The sequence below is a fragment of the Enhydra lutris genome, unplaced genomic scaffold (genome assembly GCF_002288905.1).
Source record: "Enhydra lutris kenyoni isolate GAN:26980312 unplaced genomic scaffold, ASM228890v2 scaffoldscaffold16, whole genome shotgun sequence".
NCBI lineage: Eukaryota > Metazoa > Chordata > Mammalia > Carnivora > Mustelidae > Enhydra > Enhydra lutris.
Genome location: NW_019154100.1, coordinates 12,758,077 through 12,775,931, shown reverse-complemented (window position 1 = coordinate 12,775,931; position 17,855 = coordinate 12,758,077). Strand labels below are relative to the sequence as shown.

Below are 17,855 nucleotides of genomic sequence, written 5' to 3'. Positions count from 1 at the left end.
CTCTCATTTCTAAAAACATTTATTATACCTTTTATATACCTACTATAACTTTTGGTATCTTTTAAATTTTCTTTTTTGTAATTTCATTTCTTTCAGAAACAAAGCTAAGTGCTTGCTATACTCCATACATTTGCCTTTTAACATTTTATATTACCTGTACTTCAGGGTTAATGTAAAATACATACATTCTTCATTTAAATATACTACAACTGCAAAATCCTTTAAATTTGATTTCAAACTAAAGGCTGATGATCTCTATTTGTCTTTTTTTTTTTTAAAGATTGTATATGTATTTATTTGAAATTGAGAGAGAGAGAGAGAAAGAGAGAGAGAGCGAGCGAGCAAGAGAACATGTGCACACATGTAAGCTGGAGGGAGAAGGAAAGAGAATCTGAAACAGACACTGAGTCCACCACCAGGCTTGATATCACGAACCTAAGACCATGACCTGAGCTGAAACCTAGAGCTGGCCACTCAATCTACTGAGCCACCCAGGCATCTTCCTATTTGTCTTTAATTTCCTCTCAATATAAAGTTCATGAGAATGTGATAATTAGTTAACTTGATTATGCTCTCTTACCTGGGTCAATACATAAGGCTACTTAAATAAAGAGTGCTTCTAAAATGAATATTCCTATATGCAAATGGAACTAAGTCATGTATTAAATATCCTCCAAATATTAGAAGCAACAAGTATACATTCAAATAAACACAATGATTCTAAAAGGTTAAATACAGATAAATGCCTTATATTTGATAACAGAAACAGCACATTATTTAGACGTTTTCTCTTAATAGGTCACTTATTAATAAATCTGTAAATGTTTAAATAAATCAATTCTGTGCTAGGGACAAATTTTGCTTCAAATTATTTTGAAGCCAACTCCTTTCTATTGTAAATAAAAGCTGTCTTTTTGTAAAACAAATTCTTTTCTTATGTAAATGTGAATATGAAAACTTTTTTTTTTTTTTTTTTTTTTTTTTTTTTGCAGACAGTCCTACTCCCTGAAACTTCTGTAATAAGAGTATCTCCAAGGACTTTGTTTTTATTAGATTTTTAAAACTCATACTGGGAAAAAATAAAATATTTGCGCTAAAAACAATATCCTCCCAAAACTATAAAAACAAGAAAAATATAACAACCATATGTTTGCATTTGGTTACAGTACTTGGGTTCGGAAATCACTTCTTACAATGGATTCAAATTCACTTAAAAGGCAGTGCAGTTTTTAAAAATAAAGTTTTTTTATATTAGAGGCCATAAAAAATAATAAAAATATAAAAATACTATTTTCAGTCTTAGAGTGCTTGTCTCTCAGAATCTTTTTTCTCAAGATAGTTAACAGAAATACAGATGTGTGGTAAGTTTTAGAAATTAAACTACTGTTACAGTATTGAGTGTAATATATATGGTTTATATGGTAAAACATTGGTTATTGTCACACTTCATTCTGCCAAGTATTTGTTTGCTTGGCTCCATAAAACAATGGTTTCTATATTTCTACAGTATCAAATACCTGGTACTGTTAGTTGTTTTTTTAAAGATTTATTTATTTAAGTCATCTCTCTACCCAACGGGGGGCTTGAACTCAACCCTGAGATCAAGAGTTGTATGCTTTACTGACTGAGCCAGCCACGCGCTTCTATTTAGACATCCAAAGCACTAATAAGTCCTTAGTTCCTCAGTTACATGCCTATCTGCCCAATGAGATAGAGTTACTCAGAGGAATAATTATAGTCTTGCTCTCGTTTTTAACTAAGACAAAATGTCTTATTCATTTTTTAATCTTCATAGCAAAGTAATGGCCATCACAAAGGCATTCATATTTGTAAATGATAGTCATAAATCATACCCTAGAATTATGTAAGAGAATAATATGCATACAAACTAGAAGGGCTATAGTAAATACAAAGATCAGATAATTTGAAAGACTTCAAACAATAACACATTAAAAAATGTTACAAAGGAATCCCATTGAAACTTTGATTTTTTTAAGACCGATGTTTCACTCTCTAAGTAGATATTTACAATTCTGTCTCCAACAATCATAAAATGATGTAGTGCTTTGTGTATATCTATGGATTACTAGAATTTATAGATTATCATCTCAAATGAAATTTCAGATAAAACTGACTATAATGACTGATGTCACAAGGGAATCTACTTTTTCTTAATTTATTATACCCATTGTGTGCACGAAACTGGCTTTGCATAAAAATAATTTGAAGAGTTACTATGTAATATTAAGGGAAAGGACAGGATAACAGTTGTTTATGCTAGTGTTTCTCAACTGTTTTATTAGCATTTCCCAAGAGTCTTTTTAGAATTTTTTTCCTAACTTCCTCTTCATGAAATTTTAATGCCACAGATATACTGTATATCTGTTTATGTGCTCTACGTATAGCTAGCTGTACTTTATGTAATAAAAGGAGTTAAGCTTTATGCTTAAAAAGAGCTTAACTTTTTATTTAATATAAGGTTGTGAATGACTATAAATTTTTATCCTTTTGAACTTAACAGAATTAACTTAAAATTAAATTAAAAGCTATTAATATGTAACTTAACTGTGTAACTATAACTGCTGAGTAATTTATTTATATAAATTAAATATCAAAAAAAATCCTATTTAAAAATGGGCAGAGGACCTGAACAGACATTTTTCCCAAGAAGCCAGATAGCCAATGGATTCATGAAAAGATGCTCAACATTACTGATCCCATCAAAGAAATGTAAATCAAAACCATAATGAGGTATCATCTTACACCTGTCAGAATGGTTAAAATCAAAAAGACAAGTGTTGACAAATACCTGGAGAAAAAGGAACTCTCATGCACTGCTGGTGGGAATGTAAATTGGTACAGCCACCATGGAAAACAGTATGGAGGTTCCTCAAAAAACTAAAAATAGACTTTTTAAATTTACCCAAAGAAAACAAAAACACTGATTCAAAAAGATATATGTACCCCTATGTTTACTGCATCATTCTTTATAGTAGCAAAAATATGGAAGCAACCTAGGTGTCCATGAATAGATGAATGGATAAGGAAGATGTGATACACACACACACACAACAGAATATTATTAGAAAAAGTATGAGATCTTAGGGCGCCTGGGTGGCTCAGTGGGTGAAAGCCTCTGCCTCCGGCTCAGGTCATGATCTCAAGGTCCTGGGATCAAGCCCCGCATCGAGCTCTCTGCTCAGTAGGGAGCCTGCTTCCATACCCCTCTCTCTGCCTGCCTCTGCCTACTTGTGATCTCTGTCAAATAAATAAAGAAAATCTTAAAAAAAAAGAAAACAAAAAGTATGAGATCTTGTCATTTGTGACAACACAGATAGACCTAGAGAATACTATGCTAAGTGAAACAAGTCAAACCCAGAAAGACAAATGCCATAAATTTCACTTACATGTGGAATTTCAAAAAATACAAATGAATAAACAAACAAACAGAACCAGACCTATAAATACAGAGAATAAACTGATGGTTGCCTGAAGGGAGGGGCGTGGGGAATGTGCAAAATGGATGAAGGGGATTGGAGATAATAGGCTTTCAGTTATGGGACGAGTAAGTCATGGGGATAAAAGCACAACATAAGGAATAGTCAATGATACTATAATAGCTTTGTATGCTGCCAGATGCAGCTACACTTGTAATGAGGAAAACATATGCATACTCTTGTCAAATCATGATGCTGTAACCTGAAAATAATGTAACACTATGTCAACTATACTTAAAAAAATTATAAAGCATTACAAGATGTAAAAATTAAAATATGTCAAATTACGTATAATAAACATGTAAGAATAACAATGTAAAATCAAGTCTTAAATCATTCAAACTATTGTATTTCCAGCAAAAGTAACCAAAAAAATTAAATAGGTCTTAAAATTTTAGTGAACTTTAGGTTTTGCTTGGTAAGAGAAAATAATGAAATGCTAAATAATCATTCATATATTGTCAGTATGTTCTCATTTCAGCAACTGATATAATTAGTGATGGATTAAATAATTTTGTAATATTAATCTATTTTTATTCATACTCAAAGCCTAAGTTATACACAAAAGTACTGAAGATCAAGCATAAATATCTATAACACAGCCAACAGAAGCCAGCAGGCACGTGTAGCCACCTTGTGTGAAATAACTTCAAGATCAAGCAACTGATGGAATGTCATATGATCATAACCATCTGTTTTTCATTATTTTGTCAATGATTACTGATCATTATTCATTTTGTATATTTTTCATGAATCTTACTGACAGTAGTACTTGTGTGATACCCAAGGAATCCTGAAAGAAATTAAATATTAAGAATAAGATTTTAGGGGCGCCTGCGTGGCTCAGTGGGTTAAAGCCTCTGCCTTCAGCTCAGGTCATGATCTCAGGGTCCTGGGATCGAGCCCCGAATCGGGCTCTCTGCTCAGCGGGGAGCCTGCTTCCCCCTCTCTCTCTGCCTGCCTCTCTGCCTATTTGTGATCTTTATCTGATAAATAAATAAAATATTTAAAAAAAAAGAATAAGATTTTATCAGAAAAAGTTTAACAGTGGACGGTCACAATCCTTATTTTGTTCTTATTCCTGTGAAAACCAGTTTTTGCCCCCTTGGAGCAACACTGCCTCTACTGAGAATGCATGGTATATGTCACATTACATTAAGATCTTTAAAAATACAAGTAGAAAAAATAACAAAATGCTAGCACTGGTTATTCCCTAAATGATTTTTATTTTCGTCTTTATATATTATTCTATAATAAGCATGTACTGCTTTATAATTTTTAAAAGAGTAATTAATTATGGCCATGTTTATTATGAGAATTAGATTAACCACAATCATATTGTCTTAATACCTCACAAGTTATCTAGACAAGCTTCACTGAAGAAACTACAAAATATGAGAGTATAGTTTCATATATCTAAACCTATGTTTATATACACTTACTAACATTTTTAGCTTAGATAGTCGAAACATATGCAATGTGTTAAGTGTGACACATATGGTTAAGGATGTTAAGTGCTCTTCTCAAAGTTTCATCATTTTGGGGCACTTGGGTGGCTCCATCAGTTAAAGGGTCTGCCTTCCACTCAGGTCATGAACCCAGAGTCCCAGGATTGAGCCCAGCATCGAGCTCCCTGCTCTGTGGGGATTTTGCTTCTCCCTCTCCCTCTGCTCATGCTCTCTCTCTCTCTCTTTCTTGTTCATTCTCTCTCGCAAATAAATAAATCTTAAAAAAAAAGTTTCATCATTTTCTGGGATCCTATAATAGCATATGACCAAAGACATGCTCATCCTCCACTGTCTCTCTTTTTTTTTTTAAGGGAAAAAGTTATATTTAAATATAGAAAGGCAAATGTAATCCATTTTTACTCATGAATGCTGACATGAAATTTCTGAAAATCTGGCTTCACTCATAGCTCAAAATACTTTACTATGGTAGTTATATTATTTATGGGTCAAAAAATGTTCAAATAAAGAGAGAAGGCCCACAAAAGCCAAAGCCTATGGATTTTTTTTTCAGCCCAAATAAAACTGAAGAGTTCTTCCTTCAGCTTGCATCTTGAAAAAGATTAAGTTAAATGCTGACAGAACTATTTAGCAGCAGCGTTGTCACTGTGGCATGCAATACATTTGTCACTGTGGAAGTCACAGCAGCTGTTAATTACCCAGCCTCTCGCGAACCTTACTACATATGTGATGAAAAATGACGGACTTTAAAAATACAAGAAATGCAAACAGAGCTGATTTTAAGAAGACAGGACAAAAAGTTTGGTCTGAAATGAGATGATGAAAAATCTTAACTATTGTCAACAATGCTACTTATGTGAAGCAAAGCTCACTAATTATTAGTCCTGCCATTCTGCTCCCACCTATTTTTTAATACCAGTTGACTTTAACAAAACAAGTCTGAATGTATCATAAGTTAATTCTTTATCAGTTTTCATGTATCATCCTTTACCTTGGTCAACTGGCTAAAAATTATACAAGCTATAAATTAGCTTTAAACAAGCTCTGAATCAGGTTAGAACTGGTTTTCGAATTAAAGAGCCTTCCGTATATTACAAGTTGCTGTCATTTTATTACCTCAATCAATTCTGTGTGGCCTGAGGTGGAAGAAAATGAATGCTGTCTTCATTTGCAATGGGTTTATCTCTTACAGCAGGCTCTGGAAATCACAACCACAGCAATGAATCGAAAGCTAAAGTTATATTTAACATTACCAATGCAGGAAATTGTGCTCCTTAACAAAGTTGAATTTGCAATGGAAAAAAAGACAATTCTTTACCGTGAAAAATATACAAAAAATTAACACTTGCCTAAACTTAAATTTTTATGGAGTATTTAAAGAATTATAGTTAAAGCCAACATTCTATTAAAATAATTTTAGATGGTCCTCAAATGAAGAAAAATGTGAAAACAAGGAATATACTGTTCTCCGTGTTTTGGAAATAGTAGACTGAAAATACATATATTTCATGTTTATCTTAATGAAAACCAATTCTTTTCTTTTTCTTGTGGACATGCATGTAAATGGAAGAGTGAATCAGGTACTGGTAGGCTCATCAACATTGTTATCAGACTCTAAAACACGGATAAAATAGCCCCCAAAAGCCCTGATGAGTAAGTATTATTATTGTCTCCATTTTACTTTTTTTTTTTTTTTAAGATTTTATTTATTTGACAGACAGAGACCACAAGCAGGCAGACAGGCAGGCAGAGGGGGGCGGGAAGCAGGCTCCCCGCTGAGCAGAGAGCCCGACGCAGGGCTCAATCCCAGGACCCCGGGATCACTACCCGAGCCGAAGGCAGAGGCTCCAACCCACTGAGCCACCCAGGTGCCCCTATTGTCTCCATTTTAAAATGAGGAAATGAGGCAGAGAGATTAAGTCACTTACCCAAATTTATATAGTTACCTATACAATATGATTGTGAGTCTGTTCTTGAAGCAGACTATTTGACTGTGATTACAGGAAAACTGAGAACATCTAAGGGACTAATTTCTTCTTGCACCACAAGAAGTAATGAGGGACACTGATGACAGAATAAAAACAAGTTTACAGGCCTTAGAAGGCTATGTCAAGTGAAGAAAGAGTTCTATGCCAGTAGACAAAGAAATCAGGATATTTCTGTGCAAGTGCTCATATAATGTAAGAATTATTAGTCTTTCGATGAAGCTTACTTTTATTAAAAAGGACTTGTGTTTCTCTCCCTAATCATTCACTGTATATTGTTATACAGTTTGAGTTGACTTATATTTTTTACAAAATGCTTTTAAGTACATATATTTTAGCACTAAGCTTATTTTTTTTTAAGATTTTATTTATTTTACAAACAGAGATCACAAGTAGGCAGAAAAGCAGGCAGAAAGAGAGGAGGAAGCAGGCTCCCTGCCGAGCAGAGAGCCCAATGCAGGGCTTGATCCCAGAACCCTGGGATCATGACCTGAGCCGAAGGCAGAGGCTTCTGAGCCACCCAGGCGCCCTAAGCTTATTTTTAGTCAAGGAACAGATTTAATGACAATGTATAATAATTTCTTAAGTGCTCAGTGATAGATTAATGAATGACTATAGGAGTACTAACTAGCACTAACCTGGTCATAGGTCTGCCATTAACTAGCTATATAACCCTAATGTGAATCTGAGGTTACTTCTCTGAGTTTTACCTTCCTTATCTGTAAAACAAAGCATTTTGACTGGAACTTTTTTCTTTTTTTAAGATTTTATTTATTCATTTGAGAGAGAGACAGAGACCGAGGGAGCATAAGCAGGAGGAGCTACAGAGGGAGAGAAGTAGGCTCCCCACTGAGCAGGGAGCCTGATGTGGGGCTTGATCCCAGGACCCTAGAATCATGACCTGAGCCAAAGGCAAATGCTTACCAGACTGAGCCACCCAGGCACCCCCAAACTATGGACTTTAAATAGTGCCTCATTAATTTTAACAAATGTACCACACTAATGCAAGATATTAATAAAAGGGCAGGAATGAGGGGGCATATGGGAACTCTCTATAGTTGTCACTGAGTTTTTCCGTAAACCTAAAACTGCTCTGAAAAAAATTTTTATTTAAAACAAAAAAAATTTAAAAACATATTAGTAACTGTTATATGACTTGTTAAATAAGTTTAACAGTTTCCTCCTTAGAACCTGTACACAGTTTTTCACTCCCAAGGATTCCCCCACAGTACTTCAAATACCAGAAAGGCCTTTGAAGTGTGGTAGCATGTGGTAGCATTATATTTCCCTGGCTTCTTAAAGGTAGGTTTAACTATGTAATTTGTGGAATGTAAACTGAAGTGATATGTCAATTTCCAAATATGATTTTAAAAGCCATTCTGCAATTTGCTGTATTTTCTGCTACAGTGCCAAGAACTATATATATATATTTATATATATATATAAATCTGTGATCAGCTTGGGTTCCCAAATTACTGTGATATGTGGAGTTGCTCTGCCAATCTCTAATGGCATGTTACTTGCATGAGAATTCAACCTGTGTTAATCTGCTAAAAATCTGGGATTTGGGGGTGTTTGTTGCATAACTTAGTTTATCCTCACTTACATTCTAGTCAAATCCTACCCAGTTTTCATAATTCCATTCAAATGATGTATTATTCACCAATTTCTTTTTGATTCTTGGCGTTGAAAGTAAACTAATGTTCCTAATCTCTAAATTACCAGAGTACCTTCTCTATACCTTCAAATGGCATTTAACGCTTTAATCTTGTATTATGACTATATGCATACATGTCTTATCTATCCTACTAGAACATTAAGTTTTTTAAGGGCCAGATTCATGTCTGATTTTTTATTCAAAGATTTTATTTAGTTGAGAGAGAGAGAGAGTATGAGTGAGAATGAGTAGGGGGAGGGAGGAGAAGGGCAGAGGGAGGGAGAGAAGCAGACTCCAAGGGAGTCTGACATGGAGCTCCATCCCAGTATCCTCAGATCACGAGCCAAAGGCAGACCAAGCCACCCAGGCAGCCCAATGTCTGATTATCTTAGTGTATCTCAAGCATCTAGTACAGTGTGTCGCTTATCTTTTGAATACGATACAGATTTTCATTCAATGAAATCAGGTTCCTGTTATAGACATATTGACAGGGCCAACAAGATAAAGAAAATACTGGTATAGTATTTCTTCTCAATTTATGTACAAAAAATATAAAATAGACATTTTCTTTTAGATTAGTTTTACCCTCTTAGACAACCCTGGTGTTCTTCATTCTGGAGGAAACGATTTCTTTTTAATATAAAACTGTATCTCTTTTCTAAAGAAATATACTATAATCAACAGGTACTCATAAATGTTAACAGAAATGCTGAGTGAACTAGACAGGAATAGAAACTATTCTAAGAAAAGATACTTTAAAATTTGCCGAACAGATATTTTCTTATGTCTCTTACTCTAGGTCTTTTATGCATATTTGGGTCATAGCTGGCAGAAATTTATGTTTCAGACATCATTTGTTGTTTCAACAAATAGCCTTGGGCATCTAAGGCAAAAAGTAGAACTATGCTACTTCTACTGCCATTCAGCAAAATAAAACTTTAAACAAATAATTTTAATAACAACTAATAGGAAATGAGCCAGTAGTAAAGAACTAGTAGAAGCAATTTTAAATCTATCTTGGAAAAAATTGTATGTAACACAGAGACTCCTTGTCTTCAAGAAAGTATGGAAGAAATACTCTCTGCCATGCACATTTGTAATCTAGCTGGTAAAAAGAACCCAGACATAAAAAGATAAGTAAGAAAACAAAGAAACATGTACTAAATGCCAAATGAACATTCTAGCAAAGAATGAAAAAGAAATTCAGTCTAATCCTAAAGATTATAAACGGAAACTTAAGCTGAACAATTAATTTAAAAAATACCCTCATATTTAAAATAGAGGAGAGTGAAGCAAGAGGGAAGAGGGAGAGAACGGGAGACAAAGCTATTTGCAGTATTAGTATGGAGGCAGATTTCAGATGGACTTGGAAGTCACGGATAAAACCCCGATGTCTGTCCTCTAGTATGGACAACGGAGAACTCCTTCCTGGAGTTTTCTAACCTGGAAGGACATGTGAAAAATGGTCTTTCAAAAATAATGATTTGGAAAAGTTTGTAGATTGGCTTAATGAGAATAGAAACCTAGATTACGAAGAGAAAGGTGATTTTGGGAATAAGGAAAAAAAAGTAAACAACATTCCCACCCCACCCCACCCCACCCCCAGCTTTGGAGAGAGGAAATAAGGGACTGAGGTAGGGGAAGTAACAAAAGTTTAGTAGGAGAAGTATGAAGGACTATTTCTAAGGTTGAGAGGAGATACATGGGGATATGGGCCCTTTTCCTCAATGATCTTAAGAGACAAAGTCATCTTGAAAAAATGAGGGTGTTGGAAATAAAACTGAGACTTGAAATATGTGGCAAAGATTTGCTACAGCTCTTATAAGAAATTTGATAAGGAGCTCACAAGTGAACATAAGTCCATAAATTCCTCCAGTTATTTCTGGCCAGAAAACAAAAACAAAACCACAAAAAAAACAGTTAAGATGAAACAGTACAATGGATCCAGAGAAAGCTGGGGAATTGTAATAGAGGGCTCTAATGCTTTTTTATAAGTGTAATATTAAATGCCAAAAAAATACTTTAATAAGGGGAGAGGTATAAAATCAGAAGGAAGATGAGGGCCTAGGGGTCTTGAAGAGTTGAGGAACTAGAAGAATGTATTTGAAGTAGAAAAACTAAGAAAAATCATAATTTGAGTTATGGAGATGGGGTATTTGGTATACATTAAAGGATTCATGGGGTGGGTGAAATTTTCTCTGTCATAAATGGTTTGAGATTTCATTTTTGTAAAGATACACACTGATAAAATATTTCAAAAAATATTTACGTCAAAGTCACACATATAAAAGAGAAAACTGAAGACAGCAAAGGTGAGACGAGAGAGCAAGGATTTCTTTAGAAGAGGAAGTTTAAAGGGAGTCCCCCTATGAGAAGGATTTTCTGAAATGTACTCAGAAAGTTTGCCCCTAGGAGTTTGAGAGTCACAGAGACTGAATGGTGACGCCACTAGCCGCAGTGGTGGAGCAGCGGAGAAAAAAAATCAGGACCCCAGATGGAATGCCTGCTTTTCTGAGCTTGCAGGGCAGGGCTGTGTGTGTATGTGCTTCTTTTAGGAATGACAATGAGATGTGAAAGACAGCAAGATTCTAGTTATCCAGCAAGGGATTTAGCCAGAGGACAGAGAGACTAGCGGGAATGAGGTGATGCCAAGCAAAGAGGAAACAAAAAGAACTTAAATTCTAAAAATGTGTTGTAAGTAATGCACAGGAGAAGGCATCCAACTCTCACTCACATCAAAGGAACTGCAGGTAGGCAAGCCTTAACAATATGAGATCACCAAAAACCCACAAAAGCAAGCAAGAAAAAGACTCAAAGTCCAGTATGGCCTCCATCAAACTAAAGCTTTTCCAGTTTGAAGCAGGCCTCAGCTCGGGAGAGGAGAAGTCTGGAACTTTTTGAGAGAATGAAGCCTTGACATTATACCAGACTGGATTTTTTTATATTAAAAAAATGACTATTAACCTTAAGGAGACTGGAAAAGCCAGAGATACCTCCTAGAGTCACTGGAGAAAAGCAGATCCAACACAGCTTCTTTAAAGGCACAAGGAAGAAAGAATTAAGTTGCTGTTTGTATCTTGTCTTAAATTTTTTTTTTAAGATTTGTATTTATTTATTTGTCAGAGACAGAGAGAGAGTGAGAGAGAGTGCACAAGCAGGGAAGCGCAGGCAAATGGAGAAGCAGACTCCTGCTGAGCAAGGAGCCGGATGCACGCTCAGTCCTAGGACCCTGGGATCATGACCTGAGCAGAAGGCAGCTGCCTAACCCACTAAGCCACACGGGCATCCCTGTTCGTATCTTGTCTTAAATTCAAGACGGAAATTTACTTATATTTGAATAAAAATGAAAGATCAGTATTTTAAAAAGAGGAATCTGGATAGTCTTCAAAGCATTTGACATGGAGAACAGATAAGACCAACTCTATTGGGGCGCCTGTGTGGCTCAGTGGGTTAAAGCCTCTGCCTTCAGCTCGGGTCATGATCTCAGGGTCCTGGGATCGAGCCCTGCGTCGGGCTCTCTGCTCAGCGGGGAGCCTGCTTCCTCCTCTCTCTCTCTGCCTACGTGTGATCTCTCTCTCTGTCAAATAAATGAGTAAAATCTTTAAAAAAAAAAAAAACCACCTCTATTTTCTTATATAGTCTACTTAAAATTAATTTGAAGAGTTTTTATTTAAAGGTATCAATTTCAGTCTGTGGATTTTTTTTTCAAATTGCTACAGTGAGTAAAAGTAATAATATTAATTTAAAAAACAACTAACTATATTTGACACTATTAGGGAGGTTCCTATCCTAGGGAAGATTTTACTAATAAAGGACCACAAACACATAGAGTATTCATTACACCTCAGAGGGAAAATGAGGATGGGTGAACGAGTAAGGAAGAAAAAGCTGGTGTATTTTGGAGCAGCTAAATCATAAAGAAAGTTTACCTCACTGCAAAAATTAGGTTCATGAGTAGTAGACTTGGGAACACTCAAAAGAAGTGGGGAATAAGACAATACTTAATATAGTCATTATGCTGGAAACAGGTTAAAGCTTCCACATTGTCATTCAATGTCACAGGGAAAAGACAGACAAGTGTCTAAATTATATAGTACTTCACCTTCTCGTAAAAGAAGGGAATGTTTTCTGAAAATATCCATTTCCTTCATAATCCTAAGTGACGTGAAATACAGAAAACCTAGTAAGTGAGAAGTAAACTTAATGACTGGATACTAGAATACATTTTAAACTGAATTATTAAGTAATTATTTTTGTTGTTGTGGGTCATATGTTGAAACTGCTGCATTAAAACAAGGAAATAATGCTAAAATACCTTATATTCATGACTTGCTTTAAACTATCTTGCTGTACTTTGGAAACTGATTCACAAATATCTGGTAATCTAAATCTAGAAATCTAATCTAGAAACAGAATTTACACTATAGAATAATGTAATGTCTTTGAAAGTTGAGAAAATAGTATAGTCCCTTAGGAACACAAAAGTGAACTGATAAAAATGCATTCATGCAGCCTGAACTTTTCAAAGTGATTCTTAAAAACTGTAACCTCTATATGCATACTTTAAAGAGTTTTCAAACCAGCGAACCAGATAATCATTTGTAGCCATTATTGAAGGTACATTTAACAAAAAACCAACTTAACTCCAATGAAGATATAACACTACAACATAAACCTTTAAGAAACCTTCAGAGAAAACATTAAATTGTATCTTAGGTGACCAGAGTTTAAATTTAGCATATGAATATAGTTCAGAGGAAAAAGGGAACAATATATTAAAGCTAAAAAAAAAAAAACCAAAAAAAAAAAAAAACTCGTAGAAGTCTGAAGTCACAAAAGAACATAAGATGGCTGAGCTAGGTCACAGGTGGAAATTCGGCAGAACACCAGTTACACATATGGATCTGTAGCTGCCAAGGATTGGTGGGGGGAGACATTTTTTAACATAAATCAAAAGTTAGGTAATAAGTTCATACTCTGGCTGACAAAAAAAATTAATGAAAGAATTAATCCAAATGAATCTAAATTGCATTATAATTAGTATTTGGTCCATGTATGAGGTATTGGTTTTGAATAAGAAGGAATTTTTTCTGTAAAACAATGCTGATATTAAAAAATATATATTAAACCTTCCAGTTTGTACACAAAGTGGCAGACACTGCACAAATCATAACATTCTTAAACTATCTTTGCAAAGAAACTAAATATGGCTGCTTTTAGTTTCTTTTCACAGTACAGATTTTCAAACTTCACAGTTAATGACAAACATTAAGATGCAATATTTGATTCAGCAAAAATATAGTACTTAGTGCCGAATGAAAAAAAAATCACTTTTAGATCCCTTTCCCTCACCTCCCTCCAAGTACAATAGATTAGATTCTGCTGGGTCTACATAAATCATCTATACTGTGAAGTGGTAACTCCCTTTACAAAAATAATCATTTCGTTCAATTTTATGAAGAAAGGACCTTGAGAAGTTATGGTCTATCTTCTACACCTTACAGTAGGACCATCTTTAATTAATTCATCTGTTTAAGAATTACCTCTAGGCTTTATTGATTTCCCTATTCACTAAAAACACCAAAACAGATCCCACTTAACAATAAAGGTATTCCCTTTTCCTGTTACAGTGCTGTTTATTTACAATACAAAATTATCTGAGTTCTACATTATCAAAATTTACTGTGACTTCAGGACAAAATCTAATTTGAGAATCTCATGCAAGAAGGAATAGAAAAATACCTATTTCAATACGGGAAAGTGGGGCGCCTGGGTGGCTCAGTGGTCAATACGGTAAAGCAAGTTTCTAAAACAAAGACTCCAGAATCAGGCAGGTCTGGGTTTGAATCACTGCTACACCACTTACATGTGGAATCCTCCTTTGTACCTCACTTTTTTCCCTACACAAAGGAGATCAAAACAGTAACTACCTTGAAGACTGTGGTGAGGAGTAAATGAGATGATATGTTTTAAGTGCTTAAATAAGGCTGGGCACATAGAGGTTACTCAATAAACATTAACTGCTATTATAATTTCTAAAATTATATTTTATTTTAAATATGTTCAGTTTTTTGACCCAGAAATTATACCAAGAGTATATCTGTGCAAAGAAATGTACAGTACTAAAAAATCTGGTCAAAAAAAATCTGGTTAGAAAAAAAGTATCTAACATCACAGAAAATGGTCCCATACACAGTTACAATTTAAAAAATTATATAACAAAAAAAATTATGTAACAGAATACATAATATGATTGAAATTTTTAAAGAGTAGGTTGTAGTAGGATATACTACTGAAACATGAGCAGAAATGTGATACCTACAGGTACTATAATTGCAGGTAATTTAAAGGATTTTATTTATTTATTTGAGAGAGCACGAGTTAGGGGTGGGGGAGAGGGAGAAGCAGACTCCCCGCTGCACCAGGAGGCTGATGTGGGCGCTCAATCCCAGGACCCTGGGATCATGACCTGAGCTGAAGGCAGCCGTTTAACAGACTGAGCCACCCAGGTGCCCCTGCAGGTAATTTGAATTTTTTTAATGTTTTTAAAAATTTTCCAAATATTCTCTAATGACCATGTATTGTGTTTGTAATAAATTAAAAAAAAACACAATGTATGTAATTTCTTTTCTGATTCCAATTTTCTCCAGAAAAGCTGAGTCACAGAAAAGAAAAAAATAAAGATAAAAAGACAAGCATACATTTTTTTAAAGCAAGATTTTATATAAAGGATGTTAATTATATTAAAAACTGCTATTTTGAATTATTACTCTCTAGCTTTAAAGAAAAAAACTTAAAAGAAGAAAACTCAAAGTCTGACACTGCAATTACAGCATGCTTAATCACATGTCCAGAACAATATTTCACTTGGAGTAAGTATTCTCCTACTTAGATAAATTGCTATTTAAACTTTGTAGTAATTTTGTTTTTCCCCAACTTTATTGAGATATAATTGACATATAACACTGTGTAAGTTTTAAGGTATGTAATGTGTTGATCTGATACACATATATTGCAAAATGACTACCACCATTGTGTTAGTTAACATATCCATCACATCACAATTATCATCTCCTTTTTTGTGATGAGAACACTTAAGATCTACTTCCTTAGCAACATTCAAGTATATAATACAGTATTGTTAACTATGATTAATATGCTTTTCATTAGACTACCAGAACTAATTCTGCATTCCAAGTGATCACACCATTTTACATCTTCACCCAAAACTCACTTGCTCCTCTTTCCTGTTAGAAGTTGCTACTGTAAAATTTTTTAGTTTTTCCTCAGTCTACTAGATGGTAGAAATGGCCAACTAAAATTTGGTGAATTTATCACTAAATTATGTCTGAATTATTAGGCAAAAAATATTTATTTAAAAATAAATATTTAATAGTAAATATTTAATTATTTTTCAAAGGATAAGATTTTAAAAGGCAAAAAGTCTCTCTTTCTAAGAAAATTAACTAAGAAAAAATAGGTAGGTTAGGGCATCTGGGTGGCTCAGTCAGTTAAGCATCTGTCTCTGCCTCAGGTCATGAGCCCAGGATCCTGGGATCGAGCCCTGGGCTCCCTGCTTCTCCCTCTGCCTGCTGCTCTCCCTGCTTGTGCGCACATTCTCTCTGTGTGTAAAAAAATAAATAAATACATCCTTAAAATAGAAAGAGAGGAGGCGCCTGGGTGGCTCAGTGGGTTAAGCCTCTGCCTTCTGCTCAGGTCATGATCTCAGGGTCACGGGATCAAGCCCCACATGGGGCTCTCTGCTCAGCAGGGAGCCTGCTTCCCCCTCTCTCTCTGTCTGTCTGCCTCTGCCTACTTGTGATCTCTGTCAAATAAATAAATAAAATATTTTTTTAAAAAGTAAAAAAATAAAAATAAAAATAAATAAAATAGAAAGAGAGAAAGAAAAGGAGGGAGGAAGGGAGGGAGGAAAGGAGGGAGGGAAATTGGATCATTAAACCTAAATCCCAAGTTTTTGTAGCTTTGGGTATGGATGCTGTCACCTGCAAAGTAAGAAAAGAAGCCTATCAAAAAGACCAAAGATATATATGGTCTCCTAAGAAGAGAGAAAACCAGGAGAAAATAAGTTCACTGAAGGGGCAGGAAGGCCGTTTGTAAAAAGGAGGAAGTTACCACCAGTTATCAGCTGCTGCAAAGAAGTAGAAAAAAGATGAAGCAGAGCAACTGAGGAAGATTCTGCATGGGAGTAAACTGAATTTACAGCTCAGAGAAGATCCTGAAGATGTTGCTGAGCAATTCCAGAACTTGGAAAGAAGAAAGGGAATATGGTATACTAGTAATCCAGGAATGCTACTGTATCAGGTATCATCAGTCTACCTTGAATCTGCCCGAGGAGGTTTGAAACACAGTCTGTAGGTACAGTAAGTGGGCATCTGAAGTAGAGACAAAACTATTTGTCTCTCTCCCGAGTCTCCTTCTGTCCCTCCCCTCACTTGGGCATGCACATTCTCTTAAATAAAAATCTTTTAAAAAAAGACATATCGTTGTCATATAAGACTGATGAATCACAGACCTGTGCCCCTGAAATAAATAATACACTGCATGTTAAAAAAAAAGACATATTGAAGGCACATAATCATGTTATGAAATTCTAATTAAGTTTACACAGTATGCCCTAAAAGTTAATAACCTTAATATCCAGGCTTCACAAGGAATGTGAAAGACTAGTCCAGAACCTTCCATATTTCCATCCTTAGGAGTTTTCAAACATTTATATGATAAAAGGATGTGTTACTGATATATGCCTGTTCTCTATAATCATTCATTAGGCTTGATGAAATCTTTTATCATCAAAAACTGTATATACTTTGACAAGTAGACTCAAATTATCTTATATCTGTCTTCAATGGTTTGTTAATTTTAAATTTCATTTTATTTACTTCCTACTTTCATTTCAGTTTCAGGTTTATAGTTTTCATGATCTTCCTTGACCAGGAAATAATATCCCTCTCCACAGTCTATGGAAATTTCTTCTTGTATTTCTTTACCTATTAAGAAAATCTATCTTTAGTTAAAAACAAGTTTCCTTTTATCCCCATGCCAGTTACTTTTTTTTATTATTATTCAATGCATGGCAGAACCAGTGGTTTAAATATGACCGTAAACCTTTATTTTCTAAATAATATGCCTTCTTCTTATAAAATAAAGGAAACACATTAGTGTATGATCTGTGTGATTCACAGAAGACCATAATTCTATATTCAACATGAAATAGTGATTACCATCAATA

The 17,855-nt window shown here is 34.7% G+C and overlaps 1 protein-coding gene across 4 annotated transcripts in view; it reads right to left on the bottom strand.

The window, feature by feature from the left end:
• Positions 1-17,855, bottom strand: part of LOC111147237 (PHD finger protein 14) — a 232,980-nt gene that overhangs the window by 38,672 nt on the left and 176,453 nt on the right. Inside the window, exon 18 of one of the 4 annotated variants that reach the window (XR_002640604.1) lies at positions 6,080-6,161. The exons of the other annotated variants lie outside the window; for them this stretch is intronic. The gene's annotated coding sequence lies outside the window, so the exon portion shown is untranslated. The remainder of the gene's footprint in view (positions 1-6,079; positions 6,162-17,855) is intronic. 4 annotated transcript variants of the gene reach the window in all.